Source organism: Oncorhynchus mykiss, chromosome 1 (genome assembly GCF_057628025.1).
Source record: "Oncorhynchus mykiss isolate SJ-2025 chromosome 1, ASM5762802v1, whole genome shotgun sequence".
In the NCBI taxonomy this organism is placed as follows: Eukaryota; Metazoa; Chordata; class Actinopteri; order Salmoniformes; family Salmonidae; genus Oncorhynchus; species Oncorhynchus mykiss.
In genome coordinates, this window is record NC_143022.1 from 79,987,200 (window position 1) to 80,010,604 (window position 23,405).

At 41.1% G+C, this 23,405-nt stretch overlaps 1 protein-coding gene across 1 annotated transcript in view; it reads left to right on the plus strand.

Moving 5' to 3' along the window:
- The window catches only part of LOC110529681 (muscarinic acetylcholine receptor M3-like), a 105,841-nt gene that overhangs the window by 41,534 nt on the left and 40,902 nt on the right, over positions 1-23,405 (plus strand). The window contains exon 2 of the mRNA XM_021612116.3: positions 8,802-8,930. The gene's annotated coding sequence lies outside the window, so the exon portion shown is untranslated. The remainder of the gene's footprint in view (positions 1-8,801; positions 8,931-23,405) is intronic.

The following is a 23,405-nucleotide window of genomic DNA, read 5'->3' on the forward strand; positions in this document are numbered from 1 at the left end:
TATCTTTAAGAAATGGCTTTCTTCTTGCCACTCTTCCATAAAGGCCAGATTGGTGCAATATACGACTGATTGTTGTCCTATGGACAGAGTCTCCCACCTCAGCTGTAGATCTCTGCAGTTCATCCAGAGTGATCATGGGCCTCTTGGCTGCATCTCTGATCAGTCTTCTACTTGTATGAGCTGAAAGTTTAGAGGGACGGCCAGGTCTTGGTAGATTTGCAGTGGTCTGATACTCCTTCCATTTCAATATTATCGCTTGCACAGTGCTCCTTGGGATGTTTAAAGCTTGGGAAATATTTTTGTATCCAAATCCGGCTTTAAACTTCTTCACAACAGTATCTCGGACCTGCCTGGTGTGTTCCTTGTTCTTCATGATGCTCTCTGCGCTTTTAACGGACCTCTGAGACTACCACAGTGCTGGTGCATTTATACGGAGACTTGATTACACACAGGTGGATTGTATTTATCATCATTAGTCATTTAGGTCAACATTGGATCATTCAGAGATCGTCACTGAACTTCTGGAGAGAGTTTGCTGCCCTGAAAGTAACGGGGCTGAATAATTTTGCACGCCCAATTTTTCAGTTTTTGATTTGTTAAAAAAGTTTGAAATATCCAATAAATGTCGTTCCACTTCATGATTGTGTCCCACTTGTTGTTGATTCTTCACAAAAAAATACAGTTTTATATCTTTATGTTTGAAGCCTGAAATGTGGCAAAAGGTCGCAAAGTTCAAGGGGGCCGAATACTTTCGCAAGGCACTGTACAATATCTCTCTATTATGCTTGGGAATACTTTGGAACAGATTTCCAAAATTAAAATCCCTTGGAGCTGGTTGACTGGTGGTTTTACAGTCTTTATGTCTTTTAATAATAATAATAATACAATTGCTTCTGGGCCGCCAGTTGGGGAACCCTATTATAGAGTAGAATAGCTTTTGGTCAGTGAGACTGACAGTTATGTAATTTGGATTAGAGAAAGTGATTCAATTCACACAATCATTCAAGGTGAGTGATCAAACATAATTGGATTGTAACTGATTCTAAATTCCCTTACAGGACACAGAAGGGTCTGTGGCATGCTAAGTAGGTCGTATCTGTGCAAACAGATCGGTTTATCCCACTGAGTTCCAGGCAGTCCGTGTCATGACTATAGAGATGACCATGGGTTTCTCTGGAAACAGGGGTCTTCATTCCCCACCAACAGCCACACTCTCATCCCCGACTAACCCCCTCTCACACATTCCTCTATGCGGTAGCACAGCTGGACAGAATATATACCTCAGTACGCCATCACCTCACCATACTGAGTTATTTATTAGACATGCACTAAGCCCTGACTTACCTTGATTATTACCTATCAACGAGTCAAGTAAGCATCGTTGTAGGTGGTTTAACACATATGTAAAATGTGGGTGTTATCTTGTCTTAAAAGCTTTTAGTTAGGAGATATCCAATACCATGTGTGCCCTTGTTGTTATCATGACGCAAGGTTTCAGGTTTGAGGCCCTTTTTTATGATGTCACATTGGATCTCAGACCTCTTAAAGTGGAACAGTCAACGTTTTAACTACTTTGCAGATATGAACAAACAGACAATCATAATATCAGTCAAAAATATCAAATTCTCAGTTTATGCTTCAAAACCAACTTTACAAGAGGTTTTAACAATAGGTTCTATTTGATGCAAAATTCCATAATGTACAGTAAGGCAATAGATGGATGCAGTTCAATGCATGATTCATATAATTTACCAATACATTTCTTGGTAGTCCCAAAAAATATTGCAGGTTGTAAATCACAGCTGGCCTGGTACATTGTTTGCTTCCTGCATTCAGGATGCACTGTTTCAGTTTCAATGACTCAATACTTTGAACAAAAACGGACAACTGTAACTAAGGCTGGAAATGTCAATATAATCAAATTAGCAAGGGCAATGATCACAAGTCAGTCATAACATGGCTAATAGGCTAGCGCACGTGTCAAACACAAGACCCGCGGGTCTAATAGGACACACAAGCGATTATAAAGGAGTTGAGTCATCTGCTTCATGAAATTGCCCTGGCATCAGTGCATTCAACTTCAATTGTGCCACTTTTGTGTGTACCCTTTACAGCAAGCAGAGGAAGGGAAGTGTACAGACAGACACATGCCACAGTCCTAGCTAGGCTACTAAAATGTTGCAGACTGGCTTTGCTTTTTAAAGCTTGACAATGAATAACCAAAAAACTAAACCTGCAACAAAACACCATGCAAAGGAGAAACATGTAGGCTTATTACAGCAACATCTGAGCAATAGCCTGGGCTGGCTACTTGCTACTCAACTACAAGACCATACAGCAAGGCTGCGTTCTGCTGCACCAGGTGATCCATGCAGTGCAATTTAAAAAAAAAACTTGTTTTAAGTTTATATGTTACAACAACCTGTAGCTAAATTTGAGTTATTTGGAGTTATTAAATACTTTTTGATTAGGGTTACAGAATATTATGCACATCTGCACACAGAGCAGCAAAGGCTGGACAAGTATTATTTAGCTCTTTTCTGTTTTAATATGTTAAAATGCTATATATGTACATACTGTAAGTGGACATTATAAAGGGGCATATTTAAAAAATGGCACGTTTGGGTAGCAGTTGCATGTAAAAAATATCTGGCCCGGCGAATTAATTGTTTTTTCAGTGCACTGATCGAGTTTGACACCCCTGGGCTAGTGTTTCTATTGATGTAACTAGCTATTTATTTAGCAAGCTAAAAACACAGAGCCTAACGTTAGCTAACTAGCTGCTGACCGACTTTTCCCCCTCATATCATTTTTCTTTGGCTACAGCTAGAAATACTGCAGGTGTCATTTAGTTAGCTAGTAATAAATGTGAATCGCTAACATATCTCTTAGTTGTCAATCAAATGTATCAAATGCATCCATCAAATGGGCAGGCAGGCAAGTTCCCATTCAGTTGTCAAAACGTGGTTTGGGACGAGCATGCACAATTTGGCAGGCAAACTGCAGAAGGACGGCAGGGGCGGCAGGGTAGCCTAGTGGTTAGACCGTTGGGCTAGTAACCGGAAGGTTGCAAGTTCAAAGCTGACACGGTACAAATCTGTCGTTCTGCCCCTGAACCTGCCCCTAGGCCGTCATTGAAAATAAGAATTTGTTCTTAACTGACCTGCCTAGGTAAAAAAAGGACGAGCAGTGCAAATTTGACAGCCAACTAGCTTAGGGTTACAGAATATTATGCACATCTGCACACCGAGCAGCAAAGGCTGGACAAGTATTATTTAGCTCTTTTCTGTTTTAATATGTTAAAATGCTATTTGGTTAGAGGTTTTATCTCATTTTCCATCATTAGATTTTAGCTCATCTCACTTTGGCTAGCGTTAGTTGTTGATCTTGTTGTTGTTGATGTGCATAGACAACTGAGGGAGAGAGTGATTACCTTTTTATGGTTGTTTGATCAATTGGATTGTGAAGTTCCAAAATGTCAAAGGACTCCCGTGGTGTTTGCATATTTGCAGATATCCATTCAGGTGAATTTTGTGGAATTTTTCTACTGCATGTTAACACACAGTGCAGTTTAAAGTTAATTATTACAGGCCCATGTTGCAAATAGGCCTACTGTAGCTCTGATTGGCTATGGCGCACCGGTCTGTGTAGACACCAGTCCTGGACAGGACAGATGTTTTTATTCGGTTTTATTTACTGCAATGTCTATTAATTGTCCAAACGCACGACCGTTTCCCACTCTATATTGCTATTGAGTTTTCACAAATGCCTTGCTATACGTCATTCCCAAACATTCTATGAATTTCTGAAAATTAGAAAATTAACATATGTAGGTGCTCGCTTGTACTCGCTTGTATATGAAAATATTTTAATAAGATTTAATGTTGCTAAAATGCTGTCAGTTCCACTTTAAATCACTGTGAGCCCATTGTTTGACACTGAAAATGGTAGGTCCCAAAACATGGTTCCATACAGTTTTTTCCCTCCAACGTAAGATGAAGACAAACAGTCAGTGAAATGGGTTATCAACGTGGTATCAGCCAGTATATGTGCATAGCAGATTGAAGTTATACCCTAGTTGGGCAAGATAAGACTACTCTTTAAAAAAGGAATGCCTGAGCTTACATAAATACGACCCAGCTTGTGAATTCTCCTCTAGCTGTGTGCTGAGAGAGAGGAATATGGGCTCGCTGAAGCTTAATTAAAACCAAGGTTGTGTCCTGTAGATGTTACGCTCCCCCGAACTGTCAACTGAATTCGACAGGCCATTTGGCTAGGGCACAGACAGACAGCCACTGTAGCTTAGATTTTGAGCAAGGGTAGCTGTGTGTTACATATGTTATGAAAATAATGAATGAAACTAATGAGATAAGGTCAAGAGGACTATGGACATGTCCCGTTTAGTTCATTTCATGTTAATGACCAATACTCCCTGAGAACCCTTTCGATTATAATTCTGACCAATTATAAATACTTAAACTTAAATAAGTTATTCTGATAACCTTACTATGACCTTATTATGACGTGAATTCACACACACACGCACGCACACACACACACACACACAAACACATGCTCACATGGACACACCTCACACACATGCACACTTAGATTAGCAATGGCCTATTGTGTTAGAAAGTCTCATGTCAGATGATTTCCATTTCTCATTATGGAGGAAAAGTCATCCTATTCATGCTTCACGCATATTAAGAGTCACATTAGCCTTTCTCTTCAGATTAAGGAAGGAAGCTGGGAACATGTTCATTGTCTCATTTTAACTCCATATCATTTTTATGGCAATCATATGAATGTCTTTGAATACTAGGCCAAAAGCTGCCTATAATTAGCTAAGTGAGGTCACTGATCTTAAAATGAAATACCATGTCTTGTTGGAATGCACTAACTGTAAAAGGACTGTTTTTGGGGAGAATGAGAATTGGTCATACAGTATGTCAATAGACAACCAATTAATGGTTACAAAGTAAGTGGAAAATATTTAGCTACATACAGAATTTGTGTTGATGATGATGTTTGTCAATACAGAAGCTATTCCTTTTTATTATCACTAATATGCAGCAATATTGATCTATTGATCTAGCCCATCGTTCAAGTGCAACATGCGATGAAAGGACTTTCCAATACAATCAGCACAGGAAATTAATTATTTTACATCTGCTGTAGTACTGTTACTATAATACTGTAGTCAGCTACCTGTATAGAAATCTTATCTGTGCTTCGAGTAAGGTCCCATCCAGCTTGTCATTGGCCCATTCTCATTGAGTGTCTCCCGCAACAGACCCTTTCTTTAGCAAAGATGTTTTAGTCTTGGAACTCATTCATGACCAGTGCTATTTTTTTCATGGGTTGATAGGGGGTTCATATTTTCTCTTAACTAGAAGACTTATTTAATCAGATGTCATAAATTCTCCTTTGTTTGCATATCAAGCAATGCAGAGAAAGTATCAGTAGGTGTCACGTTGTATAAATTATTGGATTCAGGCACAGGAATTCATAATGGGGGGGGGACGAAGCCCTAAGGCACGGGGACGAAGCCCAAAACAAACACCTATACAAAAACACAGGAATGTAACCCAACATAATGAGCGAGATAAAACCTCTAATAAATACACAGGACGAGACCTGCAATACACTACACGGTGTGAGATCCGTAATAGAAAATGCACTACAATACACAGGACATGACCCGTAATAACAAGGGCACAATACACGCAGCACGAAAGCCGATAACACAAAGCACAGGTACTCACAGACCAGCTGACATGGGTACAATAACCAACAAGACAATGGTGAACAGAGGGCACATATATACAATTACTAATCAGGGGAATTGGAATCAGGTGTGTGTAATGAGACAGTTCAGGGATGCCTAGGGTCCGGTGACGTAGACCCCCGGAACTGGTGTACTGGAGTCAGTGACAGTAGGTCTATGAAGAGACTGTTTGTTTGACATATGCAACCCAGTGGGCAATGGAAGCCATTTGAAGTGAGCTTCTCGTGGACCTGTGAAAGGTTCAACGAATTGTGTGAGGGGTAGAAATGTGCGGATTTCTCCATTCCCTCCGGCCATTGCGTTCAGCAAACTTTGTGCTATACAGGATCACAAGTACAGGACATCAATAAGCTGCTCCCAAACATTTTAAACCAGCATCAGGAAATTTAGTTCATGTGGGATTCAATTACATTATGAAGGGCAGCTCAGAACAGCTCAAGATGGATTTTAAAGAACTGATTTGGTCACTGCTTGACACCAACAAACGCCCCATAATATCTGGCCCTCTACCCTCCCTAAATCGTGGCATTGAATGTTTCAGCAGACTTTTAACCCTCCATAACTGGCTACGAGACTACTGCAGCTCTGTGGGTATTACATTTATTGACAATTTTGCTTCCTTCTGGAGACAAATCTTGTTTTATAATTACGATGGTATCCACCCAAATAATTTGGGTTCCTGGATCCTTTCACAGCGACAATGATTTATATAATTGCCTTAAGCCCAGCTCAGTTAATCCCTTCCATTGTGTTGATCAGTTGTCATAATGCTTCAGCAAATGTACATTATCCCAGGGGTGTTGGAAGACACAATGTAAGTAACCTCATTTTTGTCCCTCTAAATGCCCTGAATGTCTCTGCTGACCCCACTGCTATTGTATACAGTAATCATGTGCCTATAAACAAGAGTTATACTGTTAGCACTCAGGTGGTGTGTCATAGTAGGAAGTCCACTGTGTGCTGCTCACCCTGCACTAACATAAATAACAGGAGCATGTCTACTTCTGCTAAGCTTCCCAGTAAAGCAATGACAACAGTCAAGCATCCCAGAAACAAGGTTCATGTGTCAATAACTTGCTAGTAACAGATGATATTCATATTCTGACTATCTCTGATACAGTGGTAGCAATACATGGTAATAACATCTACAGAAAATACAGAAATACCAATGAGGGCGGTGTTGCGGTCTATATTAAAAACCACATTTCTGCAAATGTTATAGAGAATCTCATGTTAAATACTGTTGAAGTAATATGGCTAGGTTCATCTGCCTCACCTAAATCCATTCTTGTGGGAAGCTGCTATAAACTACCAAGTGTTAACAGTCTGTATCTGGATAATATGTGAAATGCTTGATAATGTACAGTGGGGCAAAAAAAAGTATTTATTCAGCCACCAATAGTGCAAGTTCTCCCACTTAAAAAGATGAGAGAGGCCTGTAATTTTCATCATAGGTACACTTCAACTATGACAGACAAAATGAGAAGAAAGAAAATCCTGAAAATCACATTGTAGGATTTTTAATGATTTTTTTTGCAAATTATGGTGGAAAATAAGTATTTGGTCAATAACAAAAGTTTATCTCAATACTTTGTTATATACCCTTTGTTGGCAATGACAGAGGTCAAACGTTTTCTGTAAGTCTTCACACGGTTTTCACACACTGTTGCTGGTATTTTGGCCCATTCCTCTATGCAGATCTCCTCTAGAGCAGTGATGTTTTGGGGCTGTTGCTGGGCAACACAGACTTTCAACTCCCTCCAAAGATTTTCTATGGGGTTGAGATCTGGAGACTGGCTAGGCCACTCCAGGACCTTGAAATGCTTCTTACAAAGCCACTCCTTCGTTGCCCGGGCAGTGTGTTTGGGATCATTGTCATGCTGAAAGACCCACAACTGTTCAGTTGTGTGGTCAGATGCCACAAAGAGGGACTCTTTGAAGAGGGAAAATTGCAATTGGCTCAGAACAGGGCAGCACGGCTGGCCCTTGGATGTACTCAGAGAGCTAACATGAATATTTTGCATGTCAATCTCTGCTGTCTCAAAGTGGAGGAGAGATTGACTTCATCACTACAATGTATTTGTGAGAAGTGTTGACATGTTGAATGTACCAAGCTGTCTTTTTGAACTACTAGCACACAGCTTGGACACAGTCTCTTCACAGTCCCCAAGTCCAGAACAGACTACACATTACTACATAGAGCCATGACTACATGGAACTCTGTTCCACATCGAGTAACTCATGCAAGCAGTAATATTAGATTTAAAAAAACGGATAAAAATATAACTTATGGAATAGAGACACAAACCCAGGCACAGACACACAATACATATACACACACGATAACATATGCACTATACACACATTTACACATGGATTTTGTGTTGTAGATATGTGGTAGTAGAGTTGTGGCCTGAGGGCACACACTTAATGTGTGGTGAAATCTGTTGTGAATGTATTGTAATGTTTTTAAAATTGTATAACTACCTTAATTTTGCTTCCTTGGCAGCAGCTTATGGGGATCCATAACAAATACAAATACAGATAGGCGTGATGTAATCAGATGAATTGAGTCTTCTGAGAGCTGATTTACGTAGTGACCCAAAGAATGGTGTTAAGTCTACAGTCACTACTGAGCCTGTATCTCAGCTTTAACGGCAAATCAACTCCAGCACATATCTGAAAGGCATCAAAGATGAGTTTGAACTTTTTTGCCTTCTAAAGGTGACGGAGAGACATTTTTCTGTAGGTCCAGTCCTTTTTTAGGGACTTGTTATTGTATTTCAACACAGTATTCCAAGGTTCTCTGTTCAGTTCATGAGGTGTATTGTTAATGGGATATAACCCTTTTAGGTTCTATATAGCCTCTTTTTTCTATGAGTGTACAGTAGTTTCAACAAGGACTGATCCAAACTTCAATTTCGTCTCTCTCTCTCTCTCTCTCTCTCTCGCTCTCTTTCCTCCCCCTCTCCCTCCCTCCTGCCCACCCCCCTCCCTCCCTCTCCTCCAGACACCATGACCCAGTCGGAGGATAAGCACTCACAAGTGGACGGCACAGATACTGAAATGGGGGTCATAGACGCTGAAATGCACTCCACTGAAAGGTGACTTCCAGCCACTTCACCTTCCCAAACTTTTGGTGAGTAAACTGAATCCTTCACAGCTCTGTGGACGGATAAGAGACACATGCTCCTTCCCCCTGCCTGTCGCTGTCTACTTGCTTTCTCATAAAGACCTTACTGTATATAATGTTAATCGTAGAAAGACTTTATGCTCCAACTGAGGAGAGCTGTCTTCAGCTGAATCAATAATCTTTTTCATGTTTTTGTTGTTGTTTTCTGCCGGCCCACACTCTGAAATGGCAGTCAGCTGACTGGGCCTAAACTTCTCTTGCTTTAAACTTGCAGTATTGATTGGCTGGCCCCAGTAGAATTGTGTTTTCATCTGGGTGAGAAACATGCCTGGGAAAAATCTTTATTTCTTAATTATGAGGCAGTCTCATTGATGGGGCCACCGTTTCATTCTCTTTTTTAGAATGACTAAAAATATGCATCATCATCAATTTGAGATTGCCTCCATCTGGAGAATAGGCCTTTATGACATACAGACCCCCTGTTGTGTGTGAGTGTGTCAGACGAAGGGGATACACACCCCTACTGTGTGTCAGACAAGGGGCATGTGGTGATGGATATTGATCGGTGATCAGATGCATTAATGTGGACTGTTTATTGTTTCTCACACTGGGTCGATATGGGATTGTGCGTGAATGTGCATGTGTGTTCATGCTTGTGGGTGTGCGTGGGGGGGAGGGTCTGTACATGTCTGTAAGTGTGATTGTACTTTTCACTTGCTCCCCTCAGAAATCAATTCATGGAGAATGGAGAGATTCCAGACCATGTGGCAGTCAGATTTTTATTTTATTTTTATTATTTTACCCCCTTTTTCGTGATATCCAATTGCTGGTAGTTACTGTCTTGTCTCATCGCTACAACTCCTGCACGGACTCGGGAGAGGCGAAGGTCGAGAGCCATGCGTCCTCCGAAACACAACCCAACCAAGCCGCAATACTTCATAACACAGCACGCATCCAACACGGAAGCCAGCCGCACCAATGTGTCAGAGGACACACCGTACACCTAGCGACCTGGCCAGTGTGCACTGCGCCCGGCCCACCACAGGAGTAGCTAGTGCGCGATGAGACAAGGATATCCCTGCCGGCCTAACCCGGACGACGCTAGGCCAATTGTGTGCCGCTCCATGGGCCTCTCAGTCGCGGCCGGCTGCAACAGAGCCTGGGATCGAAGCCAGAGTCTCTGGTGGCACAGCTAGCACTGCGATGCAGTGCCTTAGACCACTGCGCCACCCGGGAGGCCTAAAGTCAGATTTTTAAGGATTGCGACCTACGTAGAAAGGCTAGTTACGTGACTCATGTTCAATATTGTTCAATCAACTGGTGTCCTTCAAAATAGCCTCCAGATATAGTTTATTTATGATTATGCATTGGCTCAGATTTGTGTAGTTAATACACTGACCTATGGGTTGATATAAGTGCAACCCCCTACCACACAATATCATTCGGACTTGATTGACATTGGCAATATACTCCCAAATATTTTGTGCTTACCTAACCACTCAAATGGTGGCCTAAATTGATGATGGACGTCTGTCAGTTCAATGAAAACAAAAAGAGAAGGGCCATTCAGTTTTATATGAACACTTTTCCATCCATACTGACAGAGATGAGTTTCAATTGTATTTCAACAGAGGCTTGCAGGGCCAGATTGACTATTTGAGGCAATGTTCTGTATGCTAAACAAGATTGACTTCATGATCGATAGAACAGGCCTTACGTCAGGTCAAAATAATTGTTTCAAGCTCTGCTGGGGTATACATGGGCTCTCCAATCTGCCTGGTTATAAATCCGATAGAACTGTGTCAACATCCGTTTGTGAAACTGAGGTAGCAATATTCACCAAGTGATGTAATTAAACAGTTTTTGTCATTTCATTTTTGTGAATATAATTACTTGTCCAGAATAATGCCTGGAGTCCACTCATTGTTTGGATCTCAGCGGTGTCTCCTATTAAAGTAACTGTTTCCATATTTCTATGAAATATGACCTAAAATGAAATACAATATGAGTGAAATAGTTTTCCTTCCAAAAATAGGTATTTCAAGTATTTTAAAAAGTAGCTTTCCTGTGTTAGAATGGTGTGGGCATACCCCAACAACAGAATGGACATATACTGGTCATTAAAAATATTCATGCATTTTGAGCACTAATTGGCCAGCTCAGCCAATGAGCCAACATAACATCATCTTCTATGAGGAAATAGCAAGCATTTTTGAAACGGTCTGTTTGAGATACATGTTTTGGGTGGGGGTTTTGAAGTGTTTTTCTCCAATTTATGCTTTGGCCACAAATACGAGTCAACAACATTATTTGGGTATGAGTTAACGGAATATTAACGTTTAACCTGTCCGTTTTCACTGGACAGTTACTAACAGCTCTTGGGGAAAGTTACTTATACAGTAACTCAGCGGCGTTGTATACTGTATGGATATAGTATCTCATGTCAACCCATGTTATATTCTTAATTTTAGTCTGTAGTGACCAGTAGAAACCGGGTCTCATTCCCGATAATAAGGTTGGGGACAAACAGGGGCTGTATGAAAGGTTAATATGAGGACTCAGTGTTGAGATAATTGGAACCGCTGAGACATCATTAAAATGGGTCTTGCATATTAGAAATGATGAAGGTTAGGTTAGGTGACTTTGTTTTGATCTGGTTCTGGAATCTGATAAAGCTGTTTTATACCGTCGTTTTTCATACAAACAGAATAAACTAGTCATAATTATTTTATAAATGTTGTGTTCTTTGCTGGGTTGTTGGTCACGGGTCTGTACGTCTGTGCTTTTGGTATTCAGATGCTGTCTTGAACCGCATTCATTTGCAACTCTTAAATATTCACTATGCTGCCAACAGTAGATTTTGGTTCAATTATGTTTTCCAATGTTATTCTTTTTTATACACCAATTAAGTATGCAATGATGAGTGACAGGGCAGATTATTGGGGAACAACAAAGCCACAAGGCTGTAGACATGTCTGTCGATCAGAACACAGATTTTTCTAAACCTATTTTTTAATGATTGTTATGAACTCAGTGTTTTGCTGTGTACTGCATTATGAGTTACTGTTAAAATTGCAGGCATTGATTGTTTGTTTATATCCTAAAAAACATCCCCTCCTCCTCCTCGAAGGAACACTTATTACGATCCGTCCTCGCAGCCCAGGAGGGGTATTTTTTCATGCATGACAAGACTGCAAAAGTACTCACCTCAAGGAATGTTGCCATCCTCTTGGTAAAATCTTAAGGTGGCATTAGTTCTTATAGAGGCACAAATTAAAACTTAGCTATACTGTTGTATTCCAAGCGTTCCTGTCTCTCTTCCCTTCAGGGATTCTAAGGACTCTGTCATGATCTATAGATGTAGAATTTGAGCCAGTTTGCTATATCAGGAAACATTTTCCTGCAGCAACTAGACATGTGAATTATTATGTGGCCTATAATTAATGGACATTTTTGTAAGGGTTGATACATTTTTCATATGGGAAAATCAAGTCTGAAATTTTAATGTGGAAAACTTTTTTAACCTCAAATACACTATAATGTTCTAAATGTCCCGCATTGCATGAAAGTTCTCCTGCAACAGGGTGATCAAATTAAGATCCTACATCTGTATATCATGACTGCCATTAATTAAGACCAATGGGTAGAGGATGGCAGAACATGACAATGAGAGATGAAGGGTATAGAGGAGTAAGGGAGCCAGAAGCCCACGGTGTGACTCTACCCTTGATTACTTTTTAATTGGCTACTTGTAAAGGCCCCAGGGCTGTTGTCACCAGACAAAGTAGCTGGCAAGGCAAAGTGATCTGAATTCCATGTCAGTCTTGAGGAGTGGATAAGGGAACTGGCAGGTATACAGAAGTAGGTGAAGACACATTCTGTCAGTCCCCTAGTCAGTGGAGCTGCTATGTTCTGAATAACTCAATCTGGGACCTTTTAAAAAGACAGATAGTGGCGCTATCATTTCCCTTCAGTTATTCAGTTCATCTGCCCAATCAAATAGGGATTTCAAAAATACTATTAGCCCTACAGCCATGATTTATTATGTTCCTCACAAATGAAAACTTATCGTCGTACTACAGTGCATTCGGAAAGTACTTAGACCCCTTGACTTTTCCACATTTTGTTAATTAAGTTACAGCCTTATTCTAAAATAGATTAAATTGTTTTTTTCCCCTCATCAATCTACACACAATACCCTATAATGGCAAAACAAAAACCAAAAAATATATATATATATAAAATAAAAAAAACGGAAATATCACATTTAAGGATTCTGTTACGGTTTTCTTCCTGGGAAGGAGAGGAGGACCAAAATGCAGCGTGGTTATGGTTGAACATCTTTAATAAAGATGATAACGTGAACAATATACATATACAAAACAAGAAACCGTGGAAAAACCGAAACAGTCCTAACTGGTGCAAAACACAGAGACAGGAAACAATCACCCACGAAATACCCAAAGAATATGGCTGCCTAAATATGGTTCGCAATCAGAGACAACGATAAACACCTGCCTCTGATTGAGAACCACTCTAGGCAACCATAGACTTACATAGAATACTACACTGAACACAACCCCATCAATCTACAAGAGCCCTAGACAAGACAAACACATAATCACCCATGTCACACCCTGGCCTAACCAAAATAATAAAGAAAACACAGAATACTAAGGCCAGGGCGTGACAGATTCAGACCCTTTGCTCAGTATTTTATTGAAAAACCTTTGGCAGCATTTACAGTCTTGAGTCTTCTTGGGTATGACGCTACAAGCTTGGCACACATCTATTTGGAGAGTTTCCCCAATTCCAATTCTTCTCTGCAGATTCTGTCAAGCTCTCTCAGGTTGCATGGGGAGACTAGGCTATTTTCAGGTCTCTCCAGCGATAGGGTTCAAGTCCGGTATTTGGCTGGGCCACTCAAGGACATTCAGAGACTTGTCCCGAAGCCACTCCTGCATTGTCTTGGCTGTGTGCTTAGGGTAGAGGTCCTGAGCGCTCTGGAGCAGGTTTTCATCAAGGATCTCTCTGTACTTAGCTCCGTTCATCTGTCCTTTGATCCTGACTAGTGTCCCAGTCCCTGCTGCTGAAAAACATCCCCACAGCATGATGCTGCCACCACCATGCTTCACTGTAGGGATGATGCCAGGTTTCCTCCAGACGTGACGCTTGGCATTCAGGCTGAAGAGTTCAATCTTGGTTTCATCAGACCAGACGATCTTGTTTCTCATGGTCTGAGAATCCTTTAGGTGCCTTTTGGCAAACTCCAAGAGGAGTTGCTTCCGACTAGCCACTCTACCATGAAGGCCTGATTGGTGGAGGGTTGCAGAGATGGTTGTCCTTCTGGAAGGTTCTCCCACCTCCACAGAGGAACTCTGGAGCTATGTCAGAGTGACCATCAGGTTCTTGGTCACCTCCCTGACCAAGGCCCTTCTTCCCCTATTGCTCAGTTTGGATGGGCGGCCAGCTCTAGGAAGAGTTTTGGTGGTTCCAAACTTCTTCCATTTAAGAATGAAGGACGTCACTGTGTTCTTGGGGACCTTCAATGCTGCAGGCATTTTTTTGTATCCTTCCCCTGATCTGTTCCTCGACACAATCCTGTCTCAGACCTCTACCGACAATTCCTTAGACCTCATGGCTTGGTTTTTGCTCTGACATGCACTGTCAACTGTGGGACCTTGTATAGACAGGTGTGTGCCTTTCCAAATAATTTCCAATTAATATAATATACCACAGGTGGACTCCAATCAAGTTCTAGAAACATCTCAACGGTGGTCATTGGAAACAGTGTGCACCTGAGCTCAATTTCGAGTCTCGTAGCAAAGGGTCTGAATACTCATCTACACTACCGTTCAAAAGTTTGGGGTCACTTAGAAATGTCCTTGTTTTTGAATGAAAAATCAAATTTTTTGTCCATTAAAATAACATCAAATTGATCAGAAATACAGTGTAGACATTGTTAATGTTGTAATTGACTGTTGTAGCTGGAAACAGCTGATTTTTATTGAAATACCTACATAGGCGTACAGAGGCCCATTATCAGCAACCATCACTCACTATGTTCCAATGGCACGTTGTGTTAGCTATTCGAATTGTATCATTTTAAACGCTAATTGCTCATTAGAAAACCCTTTTGCAATTATGTTAGCAGAGCTGAAAACTGTTTAAACTGGCCCTCTTTAGACTAGTTGAGTATCTAGACACTAATGTACTTGTCGTCTTCCTCAGTTGTGCAACGGGGCCTCCCACTCCTCTTTCTATTCTGATTAGAGCCAGTTTGCGCTGTTCTGTGAAGGGAGTAGTACTCAGTGTTGAACGAGATCTTCTGTTTCTTGGCAATTTCTCGCATGGAATAGCCTTCATTTCTCAGAACAAGAATAGACTGACGAGTTACAAGCATCATGAAACCACTGGTGAAAATCCGTTTTTTGGACGTAACTTGTTTAACACTTTTTTCATGTGGTTTCATCTTTCACAGACTCCATGAAATGATGATCTCGTCCTAAATATTTGGTCGAATTATTTGTTTTGTGTGTAGTTATCTAGAAACAAGGGTAGCTCAACTTACCCCTTTGGCTCAACTTACCCCTCTCTCCGCCTATTTGTTCTACCCAGTCTTCAGTACAAGATTGAATTTGAACTTTTTTATTTCAGGGCAGCCAGGTTGTGTTTCATGTGCTCTATTTCAAGAATGCACAGTTCTCTTCCTGCTTGAGACCGTGTCCAAGTAATCTGTGTCTCTAGAAGTGGATTTTTTGGTGGGTTTCTTTAAATTCATAAATCCCTTTAACCTTCCAGCAAAAGTAGCACCAAGAAATTCCTCATTGTGAAACCACTTCATTACTGTAACCGCTTTCCTCTTCTGAGGAGGAGTAGCAAGGATCGGACCAATACGCAGCGTGGTAAGTGTTCATCTTGGTTTTTAATAAGAATAATGAACACTGAACAGAACAAAACAAAACAATAAATGACAACTTGAAAAACCGAAACAGTTACGTGTGGACCAAAACACTGACACGGAAAATAAGCACCCACAACTCAAAAGTGAAACCAGGCTACCTAAGTATGGTTCTCAATCAGGGACAACGATTGACAGCTGCCTCTGATTGAGAACCATACCAGGCCAAACACAGAAATCCCAAATCATAGAAAAAAAGAACATAGACAACCCACCCAACTCACACCCTGACCATACTTAAAACAAAGACATAACAAAAGAACTAAGGTCAGAACGTGACAATTACTGAAATATGAAAGCTTTTCTATGACCTCTTTCAGGACTACTCTTCTTAGAATGTTAATATGTAGCCTACATTAACCTTTTCTGACATCACGCTTTTATTGACCAGAACGTTAAAATATGTAATCTTATATTTTCCCAATTTACATGTACGTATGCGTACATTCATGAGGATTATCGTAAAGTCTCCTGTGATCTACTATTCATATTACATGCATTATGCAACTTCAAGGTGACTGATCTGAGACAATACCATGAATGACATGGCAAGGTCATTACCAGAGGATTAACAGACATTACTTTGACGAAAACCCAACCACTGTGGTAGCTTACTAAAAATGGGGTGTATCTATTATCACGTGTTAAAAATGTAGGCCTACTTGCTCGTTGTCTTTTACTTTGAAGAAAATGACAATTGGAACATTGAGAGAATGCTTCAGTGTCTGTGGCAGGCCATCAATTTACTGTCTCAAAGGAAAACAAAGAGCTGTCATAATTCACACATACAATGGAAATCGTGTTTGGCCCTCAACATAAATAACCCCCAGTGGTCTTTAAAGAGTTGTTTGAAAGGGTGGAATCTATTTCAGAAGATTGGCTTCCGATACCATCTTCTCTGTTTCATCTCTTGACTGAGTCATTTTAGGGCGGTCATTTTCTTCATCCCAATAGAGTATCCATGGGAAAACCTTCCAATAAATGCTGGATCTTAAAGTGATGAATGATGATACATTACATGTACAAGCCCATTGACTGTAAAGGGATTTTTATCAAATCAAAAGGGTTTTCTTGAGTGCTATAAACTTTGTAGCGCTTGATTCCGTTAAAGCATGTTTTATTCCAAAAGCCACCCAGACAGACATGCCCAAATACTTTGAAGCACTATGCAAATGTTGAGTCCTAACTCTTTGGTAATTAATACTGTCGGGTTTTGGTTCTGTTGAGTGTTTGGCAGTGTGATTAATACAGGGAACGTCATGTTTCTAGTCTCGACTTCAGATGGACAGCATTCTGGTAAATTGTACATCTCCGCTCCTGACACCGTTCATCTCTTTTGTCATCTCTCTCTCTCTGTCTCTCTCTTTCTTTCTCTCTCTCTCTCTCTCTCTCTGTCTCTCTCACTCGCTCTCTCTTTCTCATTCCCTCTCCCTCTCTCTCATTAATTTTGTGTGGTATGTCATTTAGAAGACATAGGTTGCAGCTGGTATGTGTGTGGTATAATTCACTGATATGACGCCTGGCGGTGAGATAAAGATTGTTTGAGGAGAGGACAGAAACAGAACAGGACATTTCTCATCCTGACTACTGAGTCTGTACTGTTCTGTACTCATCTGAACGGTATGTCTCAGTAATTGCTACAGAGAAAATAATGATAAAGATACTAAAGCAAGACACAGGAAGTTGCACGTTCCATGGTGAATATGAATGTTATTTTATCCAACTATATCATACTGTAGATACATGTGTAGACTTACTAGACTATCACCAGATAAACTACAAGATTAGAGGAGAGGTTAACATCTGTCATCCATTGCCATCCAACCATCCTATGATCCTAACTGACACAACATTACTCATTTTGCAGTGTCTCTGTCCAAGTGAATGTTTTTCCATTTGGGGGCTGAAATCTGAAGATCTTGAATTGATGATTCTGGCTTTAATTAGTATAGCCTGTTTTAGTGATCTCAATAATTCTTTACATGCTATGCTAATCTGGGCCAGAACCAGCAATGCTTTGGGATGGACAAATTCACCAGACTCTTTACGATGTGCCTGCAATGTTTTCATTTTGTAAATGTAGTTTTTTTATGGCTAAATGCTCAAATACGAATGACTGGATAGATAAAGTCCACCTGCTAACCTCTGCTTTTGGTTTTGTAAGGTAAAGATATCACTTCAAAATCTGTGGGTAAACTCCCTATATTTTCTATACATTATTTCTGCGATAGGTGGGTAAACGCCTATCCATTACACCACTAATAGATGGGTAAACGCCTATCCACTACACCACTGATAGGTGGGTAAACTCCTATCCACTACACCACAGATTGTATCGTTACAGATAGCACCATGTAATGTGTGAAACTATCAGTGTGTTATTCAGGACAAACATGTGGCTACTGTGGGGGGCTGCTTTGGCATCAACTACATGGTCAGTGTAAATTTCGGTATCCTCATCACTATCCACCGTTACCAGTTATGGCAGGAGTCATTTTCTCCCCTAGCTTTCTCGATTCACTTCTGTCTCTGTGAGGGCGACAACGGCAAGTAAAAGTATTGATGACTAAATCTAGACTCCCCACTAGTGGAGGCTGGTGGGAGGAGCTATAGGAGGATGGGCTCATTAAAAAATATATATATTTCACCTTTATTTAGCCAGGTAGACAAGATGAGAACAAGTTCTCATTTACAACTGCGACCTGGCCAAGAATACAGCAAAGCAGTTTGACACATACAACAAAACAGAGTTACACATGGAATAAACAAAACATACAGTCAATAATACAGTTGAAGAAAATCTGTATACAGGCAATAAATAGGCCATGGTGGCGAAGTAATTACAATATATCAATTAGACACTAGAATGATTGATGTGCAGAAGATGAATGTGTAAGTAGAGATACAGTAATGGCTGGAATGTTATAAATGGGAGGGAGTCAAACATGTGTTTTTCATATGTTTGATGTGTTTGATACCGTTCCATTAATTATATTCCAGCCATTACAATGAGCGGTCCTCCTATAGCTGCACCCACCAGCCTACTCTGCTCCCCACTATAGTGCATTCTAGATTAACCCAGAGGTCACAGAGCAGTGTGGATCCTTTGGACAGGTAATTTAACAGTATGCCTCCCCTTTAACAAAGTCATTATCTCCTTTAAGATCCTCTGACCTTGAGGGGTGAAATAGTGAGCACAACTCACGATATAGTGTTTTCCTTACAGTGTATAATTAAAACCATTCAGGGTGCTGAGCACAGAACATGGTGTGATCAACTTGCTACATTCTATTCTAGAGGTATTCACAGCAGTTTCTCATGTGTTGTGTTTGGAGATCTATTGCTGCACAGGGTCCTGTGTTCCCTGTTGTCTTATAATATTATCTGCAAGACAACGCCATTTGTACTGTATCAGCTCGTGCCAATGGCGATTCCCTTCCATCATGTCAATGATGTGTTGATATTGATGCATACTGTTTGTTGAACTCTTTGACAGTATCCTTTCTTTTTTAAACTCTAGCCAAGTTTTGTTTTGGTCAGTCTGTGTTGCTGTTGCTACAGTATATCCATGCATGATACTGTCCATATGCAATGCGGGTTATCTGATAATCCTGAGCTTCAACCTTTAAAGCTCCTGTAGTGTTGCAGACTGGAGCCTCTCAGCTGTATTCATGAGGCACAGTGTGTTCAGTCACTGGGGACTGGCTTTCTGGCTTGGCCCTTAAGTGGCAGGGGAGTAAATGGCAGAGGTGTCTGACTCTGCAGGCGTTTGGCTCGAACCTCTCAACCTCCTCCCACCCTCTTATCTCTCTGGCGTAGGCAAGGGATATCAAAGGACCTGTATGGTGCCTTAGGCTGTATGTTTATCCCATGCAGAAGGGAAGGGGGATAGTTACATAATCGCTACTGCCAGTGAAATAATGTAATGATAGTGCACATTCATTACCTTTGAGGTTATTAGTTCTGGTGTTTTTCTATTCAAATCTAGTGTAGTATATAGAGTGAAATATCAGTGTGATAATACACACAACTTTGATATAGCGTTTATAAACTCAGCAAAAAAAGAAACGTCCTCTCACTGTCAACTGCATTTATTTTCAGCCAACTTAACATGTGTAAATATTTGTATGAACATAACCAGATTCAACAACTGAGACAGAAACTGAACAAGTTCCACAGACATGTGACTAACATAAATGGAATAATGTGTCCCTGAACAAATTGGGGGTCAAAATCAAAAGTAACAGTCAATATCTGGTGTGGCCACCAGCTGCATTAAGTACTGCAGTGCATCTCCTCCTCATGGACTGCACCAGATTTGCCCGTTTTTGCTGTGAGATGTTACCCCACCCTTCCACCAAGGCACCTGCAAGTTCCCAGACATTTCTGGGGGGAATGGCCCTAGCGCTCAGCCTCCGATCCAACAGGTCCCAGACGTGCTCAATGGGATTGAGATTCGGGCTCTTCGCTGGCCATGGCAGAACACTGACATTCCTGTCTTGCAGGCAATCACGCACAGAACGAGCAGTATGGCTGGTGGTATTGTCATGCTGGAGGATCATGTCAGGATGAGCCTGCAGGAAGGGTACCACATGAGGGAGGAGGATGTCTTCCCTGTAACGCACAGCGTTGAGATTGCCTGCAATGACAACAAGCTCAGTCCAATGATGCCTTGACACACTGCCCCAGACCATGACGGACCCTCCACCTCCAAATCGATCCCGCTCCAGAGTACAGGCCTCGGTGTAACTCTCATTCCTTCGACGATAAACGTGAATCCGATCATCACCGCTGGTGAGACAAAAACGCGACTCATCAGTGAAGAGCACTTTTTGCCAGTCCTGTCTGGTCCAGCGACGGTGGGTTTGTGCCCATAGGCGACGTTGTTGTCGGTGATGTCTGGTGAGGACCTGCCTTACAACAGGCCTACAAGCCCTCAGTCCAGCCTCTCTCAGCCTATCTGAGCACTGATGGAGGATTGTGCGTTCCTGGTGTAACTCAGGCAGTTGTTGTTGCCATCCTGTACCTGTCCTGCAGGTGTGATATTTGGATGTACCGATCCTGTGCAGGTGTTGTTACACGTGGTCTGCCAGTGCGAGGACGATCAGCTTTCCGTCCTATCTCCCAGTAGCGCTGTCTTAGGCGTCTCACAGTACGGACATTGAAATGTATTGCCCTGGCCAAATCTGCAGTCCTCATGCCTCCTGGCAGCATGCCTAAGGCACGTTCACGCAGATGAGCAGGGACCCTAGGCATCTTTCTTTTGGTGTTTTTCAGAGTCAGAAGAAAGGCCTCTTTAGTGTCCTAAGTTTTCGTAACTGTGACCTGAATTGCCTACCGTCTGTAAGCTGTTAGTGTCTTAACGACCATTCCACAGGTGCATGTTCATTAATTGTTTATGGTTCATTGAACAAGCATGGGAAACAGTGGTTAAACCCTTTACAATGAAGATCTGTGAAGTTATTTGGATTTTTATGAATTATCTTTGAAAGACAGGGCCCTGAAAAAGTGATGTTTCTTTTTTTGCTGAGTTTAGTATTATTTGTTGATGAATGTTTCTGCCTTTGCAGCTGACCATAATTAACTTGCCTGTTTAATATGACATTCATCTTCTTCAACTGTGTTCAAATGCTTAATACGGTCTATTAGAGGGGGAGCTTTGCTCTACAGAAGGCTATTGATTCCATTACTGCGCTCCCCGTACATCAGCTTTGTCCTAATAAAGTTAACGCTCTCAATTATCTCTCTCCGCTGAGGCTTTGTTCTGTCTTGATCTTGTCTCTACTCAATCACCCCGTCAATGAAAATTATGTCCAATTATGTCAGGTAATTACATTAGCTTGTCTTGTGGAGAAATCAAATTATGTTCACTTTTTCCTCCTGCTGTCCATTGCTTATGTTACCTCTGCATGTGTTTATGACATGCCATTGTAAGTATTCTTTCTTACTTCGGCAAGTCTTTTTATGTTTGGCACTTTGTAATACTGCATCTGTGCCCTATCCAAATTCCACCAACCTTTGTGACCTAATTTAACCTTGAGGAAAGTGCACTCGGATGCATGTTGCTAACCAACATAACAAATCTCATAGCTATGGCGGAGGGAGCTAGGCGAGCAAGGCGTCCTAAGGTCACCTTATCACATTGTTATATCCCAGAGCACCAGACTTCTCTCATTTAGCTCAATTACTGATTACAGTATGGGGAAAGTGATATGGCTGCTCTGCTGTGTGGTCATGCTTTATAAGGAGGTGTGTAGCTCTCTCTCACCATGCACTGATAAGCACAGGGTTTGAATTTCCCTGTTTTGCATCATTGCCAGAAGCAGAATAAATAAACGAACAAATGTAGGTTTTCGCATTTCATTTGGACAAATTCAAGACTGACCACAGTCCATGAGAGCTCATTTGGAGTCTCACTCATTTGTTAGCGTGTCAAGAAAAATAAACGCAGTATATCAGTTACTAAAGACAGAATTTTTGTTTAACCCTTACTGAGTACGCTATGTGTGTAATTGTAATGCAAGTCTTGTGTGCTTTGCAGTTAAACGCTGTTGGAAAATATTTGTCTTTTGAAGTTATATCTGTTGCATTTTTTTGCTGGAGGATACCAAAACAATGCCTCTCCAGGCAGGTGAGGTTCAATATCTCACGCCATTGGTTTTTGTGTGTGTGTGTGTGTGTGTGTGTGTGTGTGTGTGTGTGTGTGTGTGTGTGTGTGTGTGTTGTGTGTGTGTGTTGTGTGTGTGTGTGTGTGTGTGTGTGTGTGTGTGTGTGTGTGTGTGTGTGTGTGTGTGTGTGTGTGTGTGTGTGTGTGTGTGTGTGTACATTCTTGGAGCAGAATATCCAGCCAAGTAAACCAATTTGATTTTAATGAGTCCTAACATTACAGGGTGTTTTCTTGTTCATTGCTCAGCAAATGCAGACTTTGTTGCCTCGTGTTCGTCAGCTAACTATTGGAGTGATTTGTGAGGTGCAATAACACTAACAGCCATTTTCTCTGTGAATTATTGAAGCCAAGAATACTACCCTGTGCTGCAATTCATGACAGTCCATTGATTTGGCTCTTTTTATTTGGATAAAAAAAGGTATTCAGAAGTGTGTTTTATTCCCCATGGGATCCTTTTCAATCCCATTTTTTTACTGCACACTTTTTACATTTGTGTCTCTGAGCACTTAGCAAAATGCAAAGACTAGACCCAGCTACATCTCCCAGACCCAGACAGTAGTCAAGACCAGCTCCCCAGTGAAAATACTATTTCTTTAGATATATTCTGCAGACTGATGCCTGTGCCGGCCCTCTTGCTGCAGTCAATGATGTGCTAAACAGGGATTATTATGTGCATCATCAAACATGGCTCCTATTTTGCATATATTTAACATGTATTTTTATACTAACTACAGACAAAGCTATCTCAATGATAGATAGAAGAGATTATGCAGGCAGACCTGAATATTTATCCATCCTAAGTAATGTCATTGGGACAAAAGATAACCATCCTTTTTACCCTTGAATTTCAGTT